This window comes from Mus caroli, chromosome 3, assembly GCF_900094665.2.
Source record: "Mus caroli chromosome 3, CAROLI_EIJ_v1.1, whole genome shotgun sequence".
Classification (NCBI taxonomy): Eukaryota; Metazoa; Chordata; class Mammalia; order Rodentia; family Muridae; genus Mus; species Mus caroli.
The window spans coordinates 52,381,265-52,395,160 of record NC_034572.1 but is presented as its reverse complement, the minus strand read 5'-3'; the positions used below and the strand labels follow the sequence as shown (position 1 = coordinate 52,395,160).

The 13,896-nt window shown below is 39.4% G+C and overlaps 1 protein-coding gene, 1 non-coding gene and 1 pseudogene across 2 annotated transcripts in view; 2 read left to right on the top strand and 1 right to left on the bottom strand.

Annotated features, from left to right (window-relative positions):
* The window catches only part of LOC110291818 (PR domain zinc finger protein 14-like), a 100,493-nt gene that overhangs the window by 20,631 nt on the left and 65,966 nt on the right, over positions 1-13,896 (top strand).
* Positions 3,391-3,557, top strand: LOC115030814 (annotated as a pseudogene).
* Positions 6,459-6,560, bottom strand: LOC115030693. Its single transcript, XR_003836295.1, has one exon. It is a non-coding gene; the product is annotated as a U6 spliceosomal RNA (small nuclear RNA).

Below are 13,896 nucleotides of genomic sequence, written 5' to 3'. Positions count from 1 at the left end.
AAAAAAAAAAAAAATAATAATAATAATAATAATTTTTAGATTTATTTATTTTTATTTTATGTGTATAAGTGTCATTTTGTTATTTTGTTTTTGCCTTTTGGTGTTTTTTGCCTGTGTGTGTGTGTGTTGTGAGCATGCTTGCTGCTTGCTCAAGTCAGAAGATAGAGTCACATCTCCTGGACCTGGAGTAATAAATAATTGTAAGTGCTGGGAACCGAACCTGGGTCCTCTGCAAGAGTTACAAACTCTGAGCTGCCTCTCCAGCCTCCCATTGCTGTTTTAATAGAGCCCAAGGCCTACCATGTCTAGCTGTAAAGAAAACTTATGTTTAGAAACATACTTGTAAGAAATAAATTACTGGGTGGTTTCCAGGATCCCACACTATTAGCTGAAAAGCATCTTGATTTCTTCTTACTTAAGTTTCCAAAATGCATTGGAAATTACAATTTAGTTAATCAGAAATGTATTGGCTTACAAACCCAAAGAACATCTGAACTGTATATAATTCCAATGCCTCAAGTTTGTCTCCTGCTGAGGACCTGGGCAGAGCCCAGTGCAGGGACCCAGCGTGGCTTTTTTCCATTATTCCATTTCAAAGCAACTCACCAGGCAGACTTCAAAATTTCGCGAGCATTGCTTCAGTCTATAGAACCACTGTTGCTGCTTTAGAATCCATGTCTCAAATAAAAGTTTCTAATATTACATTTTCAAGATCATAGGTTGATTTAGTGTTCGGGTTTTTGTTGTTGTTCTTTGATAGGTTCTGAAATGGATGTTTTCTTGTCGTCTTATCTCCTGTGGTCTATTATAGTTACTGATACCAAAGCCATCTTAAGACTCCTACAAAGAAGCAGATAAAAGAATGCACAATTTAAAAATGTGTCTTTCTCCTTGTAGGCTCGTTCTCAATGAGGTTTTTTGTTTTGTTTTGTTTTGTTTTGTTTTGTTTTTTGCTGGTACATATTTAATTAACTAAAATGCAGAGTGCCTAGCAATTGCTATTTTGACTTATTCTATTTAAGGTTGATTGCATTTTCTGATATTTGTGAATATTCATATTAAAAATAGTGAAAGGGCTGGCTGAAGCTGGGCAGAAAGCAAGTATTCAGTGAACAACTTTCAGAAAGGCTGCATAACAGTTTTATTATTTAATGGTAAAGGTTTAAATTGCTAGAACATTTCTGGAAAGTAACTTTTGCAATCTAACACGAGATTATAGTCATCAGAGGATAAAAGATATGCAAAAATTTTCTTTTTTTTTAAAAAAATATTTTATCTATTTTATGTATGTGAGTACAGTGTCACTGTTTCAGACACACCAGAACAGACTAGAAGAGGGTGTTGGATCCCATTACAGATGGCTATGAGCTACCATGTGGTTGCTGGGAATTGAACTCAGGACCTCTGGAAGAGCAGTCAGTGCTCTTAACCACTGAGCCACCTCTCCAGCTCACAAAAATATTTCTGCAGAAACACCTAACATATTAATTGGTATGGTGGTAAAAATTAGAAAAAGTTATTTAACAATTTATACTTAACAATTTATATTTAATAACATAGCAATTTAAACTATGGTATATACCATAAGGACTGGTTAAATAAAAACCTTTACATCCCCACGATGGTGTGGTAGGAATGCTGGCACACAGTCTCCATCCTACTGTTTGTCTTTAAATCAAACGTGTATGTGTAATGTGTAATGTGGCATGCATAACATATGTTTCACAAGTAATACTGCGTTTCCTAGCTCCTGGTTCAGAAAATGGCCCATGAGCTAAAAGCAGAAGCCCTCAGATGGAACTCAGTGGTAGGATTGCTGGCTAGATCCAGGTGCCTTTGTTGATTGACCGACTGACTGACCTTGATCTTTTGAGCCAGTCTCACTGTAGTTCAGGCTGACCCAGAACTTTGGATCGATTTCCCTGCCTCTGCTTCCTGTGAGCTGGCATTGCAGGCATGCTAGTCCCCAGGGAAAACTAGATGTCTTGATCACTGAGATGATGGCTTGGACTGTAACAGCCGTTGTGGGACTAAAAATTCTGACATCTCTGAACCATTGTCACAAAGCCAGAAACCACCTTTCTCCAGTATATGAAGGAAACAAAATTATTATTTATGCTTGCCAAACTCTGGTAATGGAAGGCAAATGCAATTCCTGACACAGATGCGAGATTTTGCAAACATTTAAAATTGTCTTTCTGAAAAAGATAATATTATACTAAATTAGGAAGTCAGGATGTAAAACTGTATGTTTTGTTCATAAAATATATATTATATATGAATAATTAAAATCATAAAATAAATTAAAATGTTTATAGTTGGGTTTTTGAGAACTGGATTATTGTTGGTTATACATTTTATGTTTTCAAAACTTTCAACAATGAGAGATTTTTAAAATCAAATATATTTTATTAATCCTTTGAGAATTTTATGTAGTGAATTGTGATTATATTTTAACCCCTATCCCCCCCCCGTCCCGTACTCCCAGATCCACCCCACCTCTCTATTCTCTCCCAACTTGATGTCCTTTTAAAAGGTTTTGTTATTATTGTCTGCGAATTCATACATGCTTTGACCAAGCCAGTCCCTGGTTCCCTTCCCTTCCCTTCCCAACTACCATTCCCTTCCAATTTCATGTTAGTTGAAAAGCTATTGACAATTGCTGGGAGAGTCAGTTTTCTTTCAAGGTGTGACCCTTGAGAATGTACCCATGTCTTGGCAGATGGCTCTGCACCCAGGCACATCCTGGCAGTACTAAATGAGCTCATGAGGTGCATATACTTTGATCAAATGTACTTTTGGGGGGAAAAATAATTTACATGGAACAAAGTACATTATAGATGTGTTACACTTTTTGTGTATTATTTGATTCTTAAAATACTCAATATTATTAATATGTTAGATGTATAAAATGAATTTAAATAATAAAAAATTAAGAAAAAAATAGATGTGTTACTCTTCAGTCATCCATTTGCATTTATGGTGTCTTAGTAAATAGCATGACACAGATATGCTTGGCACAGCATTTAGTGTATACACCAAATGGCCAGCATGAAGAAAGTGGTTGATCTGTGGCATCCTGATGACGTCAGGGGTTCCCACCTCTAGATTGCTGACACTCACTGGGATGGAGCTGATGGGGTGCTCCTTTAATCTTGAGAACAGCTCTAGTTTTAAGTCCCTAAGCTTTGTCTGGGACTGCAACAAGAAAAATAATTTTATTAGGAAAATCTGAAACAGTTTAAATTATGTTAATGTGTCAAGAACCAAGACTGGTATGGTAGTCTTGACATGGTAGCACAAAATGGATATCTCTATGAGTTAAAACAAAACAAAACAAAACAAAACAAAACAAAACAAAAACAAAAACAAAAACAAAACCAGGACTGGATACTTCCTGGACTTGGGGCTAAAAACAAGTGTAGTATTTTTTCTTGCCAGTTTAATATCTGATATATCCTCTATCTGAGGACAGCTGGAACTGGAGTAGGAGTTTGTTGGGTCCACTCCACAAGTTGACCTGGTATTGTAGTACCCCTTGTCCTGGAATAATATTGGGAAATAAAAATAAACAAGCAAGCAACAACAAGACTGGAGGAGTCAGTTCTTCAGGTCTTCCCTTTTTGCCATAGAAGACTTTGAAGTTGACTGCCTATGTACTCGGAAGTGGTGCACAGAACAAGGACGCTTGGTATCAGCCCCTTCCTGCTTTCTGCACTCCGCAGGTTATGCTCCTGATTTGTTCCTCTTCAGTGTGTGTGCCTGTGTGTCTGCATGCATGTTTGCCTGTGTACCTGTGTGTCTGCATGTGCGTGTGTGTCAGAGATGTTCTATGTACTCGTGGCAGCTTCCCTGTCCAAACTTCACCTCTCCATTATTCCTACAGTCAAGTAGAAGAGTAAGTTTGATGCCTCAAATGGTAGAACACAAAATCGGTGGTTCACTGGTCCAGCCCCCGCACTGTGGAGGACCCTTTCTTAGGCACTTTATGTCAGAGATTGGTCAAGGGGATTGATCCTCAGCTGTTCAATAGCTTACAACCAACCACTCCTTCCCTCCCTCATCTCTTCTGTCTCATTTCTTTTCCATTTTCACTTCTGTATTTCTACTTCCTGAAATAACCATGCAAACAAATACCCTTCTACCCCATGTTACAGCCGTTTGTACTTTCAGACAAAGGCAATTAAAACAGATGGAGCCCAGGAGGAAGCCGAGGTATAGACTTGTTTGTCCAAATTCTGGAACCCAAGAAGATTCAGACAGAAGGTCTGATAGCATATTCTTTGCTGCTCGTGCCTCTCCCTTCTGCCTCCTGAAGAACACTAAGTCGACTATAATCTTCAAGAGGAAAAGCAAAAGCTGACCTTGTCCCTTAGTTTCATTGTTGGGTCCTGAGATTTGGAGGCCAAGGCAGATTTTTATAACTGGATATATCTGCACTACAAATCCCACATAAAAAACCTGGGGCCATAAGACACAGAGCCTTCCCTGTGCAGAGACATTTCACATTTGTTGACAAACTTTTCTCTCAGAGGGGAAAAAAAAAAAGCACTTTAGGACACGTGCTTGCTATCTCTGTACTCTGGGAACACACATCTTATCTCTGCTTCACATACTTTGCAACAACAAAACTCCTAGTACAAAGTGCTACTGAGTCTTGTGAATTCTTTACCATGTAAAATACTACCCAGTACCACAACCAGATGGTAGCAGAAATGGAATTCAAGTGCAGACAGTCTGCTCTCTAGCTTGTTCCTTTAACCATCCTGTTCAACCACCATGTAGAATTGGCATTACTTTTATTATTTCTTCACTTGGTCTTCTCTCTAAGCTTTTTTTGATGAGTACACAGTATTTAGAATCAAAGAGAGTGAAAGCTGGGGAACACCCATGCTTGAGAGACAGGAAGAGTCAGAGAAAGGAAACAGACTGTAGAAAGATACATTAAAGCAGTGATATGTGAAGGAGGACCATGGTAAGTAAAAGACAACATTCTGGGAGAAATGCTCCCAGTCTGGAGGTAGGCAAGAATTTAACAGACACACAAAACACAGATCACAAAGCAAAACACACTGCATTGGACCTCATTAGCACTGAGATTTTATGCTTTATTAATAAAGTGCTAAGTAACTGAAAAAAGCAACTCACACATTGAATAAATGTTTATACTAAATATGTCTGATGAAGGACTGATGCCTAATGTACGTAAAGAATTTGTACAACTCTATACTAAGGAAATATTAGAAATTAATAAAGTACACATACTCACATGGGTGCATACATTTAGGTGTGGAACTTTTTGATGAGCTGGTGAAATAGGAAGCTAAATCAGCCATTAGAATAATCGTGGACAAAACACAGTAGTATAATCTCATCAGAGACAAATGTCTGATCAAATACTGTCAGTTCCGAGACTCCCCAAAGTCTGAGTCATTTTCTCCTAGTGGGAATACTTTCAGGGAGTGTTTGGAGAGGGTGATGTTGAAGAGGAGGCTTAAAGCTGTAATATGGTACCTGCTGTTTCTGATCCCTGAGTCTCTATTAGAGCCTCTGTGTCTTTTACATACAGCACACGTTTCGGCTCTTCTGAACAGGGGTTCTCACCTTTTCTGATCTCAGGACACCTTTAAGTTTGTATTGTTTGGCTGTGTAATCTTGTGTAGCCCAGGTTACCTTTGAGCTTACAATTCATAAGGATTGACCCTGCTGCCGCACCCTCCCACGTTGCTGTGATTATAGGCAATGTACTATCATTCTTGGTACCCTGTATTCTAGACAATTGCTGAGGAGCCCTCCAGATATGTGATTTATGTTTTGAGATAATATTTACCAAGTAGGAATTAGAGAAACTTAGGCAGATTTATTAATTTATTGTAAATAACAAGTGTTGGTTTTAACATAGTACCCTAATTGTGTGTTTATAATTCATATGTACTCATTTTATTTTTAAAACCAAAAACAACAACAAAAGAAGATAGAGGATTGAAAAATAAGAGTAAACATTCTTTTGTTTTGTTTGTTTGTTTGTTTTGAAAAAGGGTTTCTCTGTGCAGCCCTGAATATCCTGGAAGTCAATCTGTTGTAGACAAGGTTGGCCTCAAACTTAGGGATCCACCTGCCACTGCCTCCAGAGGGTTGGGATTAAATCTGCCTGCCACTATGGTAGGTGGGACAAAGCATTCTTTATATGATTAGTAAACAGTTCATGCTAAAACCACCATGAGACATAAGTGCACACCCACCAGAATGCCTGAAATTAAAGATCAACAAGAAAGAGCAAGTAGAACACTTATGCATGGTTTTTATAAAAAAAAAAAATCATGTCATTTCCTTCTTTCATTCTTTCCTTCCTTCTCTCCTTCCTTCCTTCTCTCCTTCCTTCCTTCCTTCCTCCCTCCTTTCCTCCTTTCCTCCCTTCCTCCCTTCCTCCCTTCCTCCCTTCCTCCCTCCCTTTTTCAAAAAATATCAAATATTTCATGAATTTCTTTTTCAAAGGGACCATGTTAATCTTTTTTGTATTGTTCCAATTTTAGCATGTGTACTGCTGAAGCAACAAACACAAGGCAATGTCTTGAACATCTACTCATCAATAAGTATTTTACCCTAAAACCTTATTCATGGAAAATGAAAGTACAGTTCTCCCTTTCTTAGTTAGGGTTTTACTGCTACGAACAGACACCATGACCAAGGCAACTCATATAAGGACAACATTTAATTGGGGCAGGCTTACAGGTTGAGAGGTTCAGTCCATTATCAAGGTGGGAGCATGGCAGCATCCAGGCAGGCATGGTGCAGGAGGAGCTGAGAGTTCTACATCAGAAGGCTGCTAGAAGGATACTGACTTCAAGGCAGCTAGGATGAGTATCTTAAAGCTCACGCCCACAGTGACTCACTTATCCCAACAAGGGCACACCTCCAAATAGTGCCATTCCCTCTGCCAAGTATATTCAAACCATGTCACTCCCAAAATATATGTATATTAAAACTTTATTCACAGTACCCAGAAGTATCCACTAACAGTTAAGTGGATAAAGAGGTCATGACTCAACAACTCAAGAAAATACTACTTACCAATGAACAGGAACAAGCTTGATGTGTGTGACAATGTGAGAATAGGTTTCAAAACTATAAGAAAAGAAGCCAGATAAAGGGAAAAGAAAATGACTGTGAATAACTCAGATTAAATTATTGTGATTGCCTGGGACTGGGGTAGAGGGGACTCCTAGACAGGCATGGAGGAAGGTTTGGTATGATGGAAATCTATATCTAAATTATAGTTGTAGATACATGAACATATACATCTGTCAGATCTCTTCAAAGTGCACACTTATAATGTATGTCTTCTATTTTTCTACTTAATATGCTACTTTAATACTGTTAGATTTTTAAAGCCAGTTTATTATCAAAGGGAATTTTTAATGCTTTCAAATGTTGCAGGATTAAAAATCCATAATATCAGTCAGTTGAGGGCAACTAGATGTTTCTAGAGTATAAATTCAATAGACTTGGGGGCCTGAAGTAAGACTAGTGGGTGGGGGGAAAGGAAGCGGACTTTCTCAGGCTTTCCAGCAGGTAAATGCCTTCTTCCACTTAACGGCCCTCCCTCCCCGTACTGTGAGTTCTCCCACTGGCAGAATGAGAGAACTGTTCCCTAGCATGGTTTAAGCAATTGTTCCTCCCCTTGTGTGGTGGCTTGAATAAGCTTGGCCCATGGGAAGTGACACTATTAAGAGGTGTGGCCTTGTTGGAGGATGTGGGGGAGGGCTTTGAGGTCCTATGCTCAGTCTCTGCCCAGTGTAGAAGAGAGCCTGTCTGCAGAAGAAAGTCTCCTTCTGCCTGCCCACAGATCAAGAGGTAGAACTCTCAGCTCCTTCTCCAGCACCATGTTTTCCTGGATGCTGCCATCTTTCCCCACCATGATGATATTAGACTAAGTCTCTGAAAGTGTAAGCCAGCTCCAATTAAATGTTGTCCTTTGGTGTCTCTTCATAGCAATGGAACCCTAATTAAGATACCTTGCCTTTCCCTGGTGTTCCAGCACCAAAATCCATTCACTTTTCTCTGCTGGATGCCCTAGAGATTAGATTTCTCAATCAACTTAAACTCTTCAGCACTCCTTTTTGTTGTTGTTACTTATTTGTTTGTTTTTCTCTTTTGACACAGAGTTTTGGTAGTTCAGGCTGGCCTTCAGTTTGCTATGTAGCCCAGATTGGCCTCTAACTCTCAATTCTCCTGCCTCTACTTTCCTAGTACTGTAATTAGAATAAAGTTCCACCATGCCTAGCTAGCCACTACTTATTGATTTGGCTTCCTCCCCACCTTAAGACCACCCACTGCTGTTCAATCTAGTAGTACTTGCAGACATGTGTTTCCTAAGTCTTTTACAATATTTGACATTGATCAATAATTATACTTTCCTATTGGATGTTTGTGTTAGTCGAAATTCTCTAGCATAGCAGAGAATGAATCTCTATATTTATTAAGAGAAAGGAGGTTTGTTAGAATGACTTACAGGCTGCTATCCAGCTAGTCCAACAATGGCTACCTATGAATGGAAGGCTCAAGAATTCAGTAATTGCTCAGACTATGAGGCTGGGTATCACAGCTGGACTTCAGTATATGCTTAAATTCTAAAGAAGTAGGCTCTAATGCCAGTGAAGGAATAGACTTGCTAGCAAGACAAGAGCATGCAGGAGGCAATGAGCAAAGGCTTTCACATTCTTATATAACCTTCCAGCAGAAGGTATAGCCAGATTAGAGGTGGATTTTCCCAGCTCAAATGATCTGGATTAAAGTTATGGCTTCCCATCTCAAAGAGGATCTTCCTACTTCAAATTAAGTAAATAATTGTAATCAAATTGTAATCAGGGATAATCAAGTTAACAACCAAGAATAGTCATTACAATATATTTTTTTTGTCTTCTGAGAAATTTTTCTTCCTATTTTTATGCTAAGTTTCTCCTTGTTTCTTTGCCCATTAAAATATTCCAGCAAATCATTTCAGATATTCCCTCAAACTCTATGCAATATTCCTTCCACTGTATCTTGGTACAGCGTGTCTCAGTTGTTAGCATGCATGTGATTTGCCTTGGAACCTTATTAAAAAGCAGATTCCGATTCAATGGGCCTGAACTGGCACCTGAAGCCCTGCATTTCTGACAAGCTTCCAGCACGCTACTGCTGGCCTGGGAATATACTGAGAAGCAGGACTCCAAAAGACAGGCTACATCCAGATTCAAACATGCTCCAGTCTAACAATGCCATATAAGATCAGAATTTGAAGTGTAGCTAATATTCTTTTTTAATGTGTTATGTGGTAGAAACCATCTTTTTGGTATCATCTAAGTGATGCTGGCTTTGTAGCCATGCATAACTTAAACACAGAGAAGCCATAGAAACTTCCACTGATATCCAAAGGAAGTCTTGAAAGCCATGCAATGTGTGGCAAGATTAGAATCCCTGTGGGAAGCCCTGGAAAAGTCAATTATGTGAAGTTGTAAAAGTTATCCTTAAGCTGACATGAAGATTCCAGAAAGTCAGAGATGACAAAAACATGGGATATTTGCCAAGGAAAGCCATAGGCAATGAACAGAGCCAGCCCAGTAGAGAGGTCATATATGCTGCAACCAGCAAGGCCAGAGGAGTAAGGGCTGGCTAAGTGTGTAAGAGTGCACATCATGCCACTGTATGTAGCAGATGCCACACAAGGAGCTAGAGGATTTATTGTCTATTCTCCTGGGGCTTGGTTTTGTTTTGGTTCAATTCTTCATGTCTATGTCTCCTTCACCATTGGAATGGCAGTGTTTATACTGTGGGCAAACTGGAAGTATATAACTTGTTTATGTTTTTAATGCAGGCTAATAGGTATGAATTTGTTGGAGTCTCAGAGGGACTTTCCCTGTGGAACAATGTTGGAACTTTGATGTTGACTAAATGAATTTTGCATTAGATACAGACGTAAGTATTTGGAGGCTGAGGCAGATTAATTTGGTTAGAATAACTTTTGGGTTCTTTTACTTCATCTTAGAATGATTTATAATTGAATTGTCAAAGGCATTGGTAAGCTGAGAGAGCTCTTGGATAGGTATTTATGAAATATAATTATGCAACTCACTAGATTGACCTCTGAATCTATGATTATAATGTGAGAAGTTTTGCCAAAGTTTTATCTGAAAGATTAGGAGTTTTGAAAGTCTACCTTGTTTTCCATGAAATCTTCAGGTCCTTTATCATTGTGCTCACTTGTGTATAAATTTCACTTGTGTATAAACTGCTATGTGACTTTCTCAAAGAGTAAAACCAAATGTAAAGAACGTTTTTAAATGATTATGCTATTAACGTCTAGGCTCACAACCAAAAAATAATATGGAGAGCTGCAATTTTTAACTTGTCTTCCACTAACTTTACTAGGGAGAGGTGCCCATTTTTAACGGTTCCTGTGAGACTCTTCTAGTCATTTCTAATTGTTTAAATACTGAAGTTCTAGCTAGAGCAATAAGACAACTAAAGGAGATAAAGAAGATACAAACTGGAAAGGAAGAAGTCAGATTATCCTGTTTCCCAGATGATATAATAGTATATATAATCAACCCCCAAAATTCTACCAGAGAACTCCTACACCTTCAGCAAAGTGGCTGGATACAGAATTAACTCAAAAGATCAGTAGCCCTCCTTTATACAAATGATAAATGAGCCAAGAAAGAAATTAGGGAAGCTACAAATAGTATAAAATATCCTAGTGTAACTCTGAGGAAGTGAAAGACAAGTATAACAAGAACTTCAAGTATCTGAAGAAAGAAATTGAGAAAGATATCAGAAGATGGAAAGCGCTCTTATACTCATGAAAATGTTCATCTTACCAAAAGCAATCTACAGATTCAATGCAATTCCCATAAGAATTCCAACACAATTCTTTACATACCTTAAAAGCATAATTCTCAACTGTATATGGAAAAACAAAATGCCCAGGATATCAAAAAATAAAAAAATCTTGTACAGTAAAAAGACCTTCTGGAGGTATCACCATCCCTGATCTCAAGCTATACTACCGGGCAACAGTAATAAAAACTACAGAGTATTGGTATAAAAATAGACAGGTTGATCAATGAAATCAAATCAAAGATCCAGAAATAAGCCCACACACCTATGGATACTTGGTTTTTGACAAGAAGACAAAACTATACAATGGAAAGAAGAAAGCATCTTCAATAAATGATGCTGGTCTAACTGGATGTCTGCATGTAGAAGAATGGAAATAGATCCATATTTGTCACTCTACACAAAACTCAAGTCCAAGAAGATTAAACACCTCAACATAAAATTGGAAACACTAAATCTAATAGAAGAGAAAGTGGGGAATAGCCTTAAACACAGTGGTACAGGACACAAATTCCTGAACAGAACACCAATGGCTCAGGCTCTAAGATCAACAGTTGATAAATGGGACCTCATGGAACTGAAAAGCTTCTGTAAAACAAAAGACACCATCAATAGGACAAAATGGCAGCCTACAGATTGAGAAAGGATCTTTACCAACCATATATTCAACAGCAGATGTGATTGTATATTCTTGGACCAGGGAGTGGAACCATCTGGAGGTGTGGCCTTGTTGGAATAGGTGTGACCTAGTTGGAGTAGGTGTGTCACTGTGAGTGTGGGCATAAGATCCTCACTCTAGTTGCCTGGAAGTCAGTCTTCCACTAGCAGCCTTTGGATGAAGATATAGAACTCTCAGCTCTTCCTGTGCCATGCCTGCCTGGATGCTGCCATGCTCCCACCTTGATGGTAATGGACTGAACCTCTGAATCTGTAAGCCAGCCCCAATTAAATGTTGTCCTTATAAGAGTTGCCTTAGTCATGGTGTCTCTTCACAGCAATGGAAACCCTAACTAAGACAGAAGTTGGTAACAGGAGTGGGATATTGCTGTGATAGGCCTGACCATGCTTTTATTTGAAAGAATGTAGATTTTGGGACTTAGGATTTGGAAAGCAATGGAATGCTTTAAATGGGGCTTAATGGGCCATCCTAGTAGGAATATGGAAGACTTTGTTGCTAGGAGTAATTTGAACTGTGTTGACCTGGCCCAAGAGATTTCAAAGGAGAAGAATTTCAGAATGTGTCATGAAGACTGTTTTTTTGTGATATTTTGGTGAAGAATGTGGCTACGTTTTTCCCTTGTCTGAAAATTCTGCCTGAGGCTAAGGTGAAGAGACTCAGATTAATTGCATTGACAAAGGAAGTTTCAAAAAAGCCCAACAGAGACTTTGTTCTCTGGTTAAGTCTTATGAAGAGAAATTTGAACAAGCATAACAAGCTTAGAAAGGAAAAATATAAAATAAATGGTTTGAGTATTAAAGGGGTACCAGGAAGTCAAATGGAGCAAAATCTTGTGTTCTAGGAGATAACAGATTAAGGGAGTGGGACCTTGGGGCAAGATCCTACCCAGCTAAAAAGTGTGTGGTGATACACACCTTTAATCTCAGGAGACAGGCATGCTGATCTATGCGTTCAAGGTCAATTTACAGAGCAAGATCCAGAACAGGCAATCTTAGGTAGTGAAGAAGTTGGAGAACAGAAAGCTGGTAATGTAATGTAATAGGACAAGGGGGGGCATGTTCCAGCTCCTGCAAGCAGCGGAAATCTGCACTTTCAGCCATGTAGCTCTGGCTTTAGAGTGAATAATAGAAGGGACTACTTAGACAATTGATGCTGATTAGCGGGAGCTAAGAAATTAGCGGTGATTAAGAAGAAACCAGTGTCACTGAGGTGAAATCTGCTGGGAAGTGTTTTCTGTGAGCATATAGAACCTGTGTTCCAGAGATAGCCAAGGTTGTACCTCCCGCTGCGGCTGTACTTGGTAATGGGAAAGAGTCACTAAGGTGGTACTGATTTTGAAAGCATGAAGGGGTTATGAAGAGCAGCTGAGGCTTGGCACTGTGAGAGGCCATGGAAGGCCATTGGTAAAGGTGCAGCCTCAGTTGTAGTTGATGGCCCAGGACTGAAGGGGTCATGCAAAGGATTTGAGGCTTAGCACCATGAAGAGAGCCTATGAGAGGCTATTGGTGAAGCCTAGTTGGAGTGGCTTCACCAATATCCAGTGTATTGGAGATCTCAGTACTATGGGATGGTCACCAAGAACAGCAGCCGTAGTGGAGTGGATCAAACTGAGCTTAGTGTGCTACAGAGAGCAGAGCTGGAGAAGCAATGCCAGCCCTTAGGAGGAACCCAAAAGATCAAGTGGGATCCTAGACACTGAAACAAGAAACTAACATTGAAATTGCCTTGGAGACTCNAAGATGTTAAAGATGCCAGAACCATGGGCTACATGCTGAGGAAAGCTGCTAACAGGGAGTGGAACCAGCCTAGGAGAAAGCAGTTTGTTGCAGTCAACAAAGATGAGAAAGGAGTGGAGATCTGAAGACTGCTTTGACATCAGCCATGGAGATGCACAGTTTGGAGTTTGCCCAGCTGGTTCCCTGCCTTGCTTTGGGGATTACAGTTAATTAATTGGATGAATCTCAGAAGAGACCTTGAACTTTGGAGTTTTAACATTGTTGAGACTAATATAGACTATGAGGACTTTGAAAGTTGGACTAAATGCACTTTGCATTATGCTATGTTTAGTAAGTATGGCCCCCCCATAGACTCATGTTTTTGAACAAGTCTATGGGGGCCAGGGAGTGGAATGTGATGGTTTGTATATTCTTGGACCAGGGAGTGGAACCATCTGGAGGTGTGGCCTTGTTGGAATAGGTGTGACCTAGTTGGAGTAGGTGTGTCACTGTGGGTGTGGGCATAAGATCCTCACTCTAGTTGCCTGGAAGTCAGTCTTCCACTAGCAGCCTTTGGATGAAGATATAGAACTCTCAGCTCTTCCTGTGCCATGCCTGCCTGGA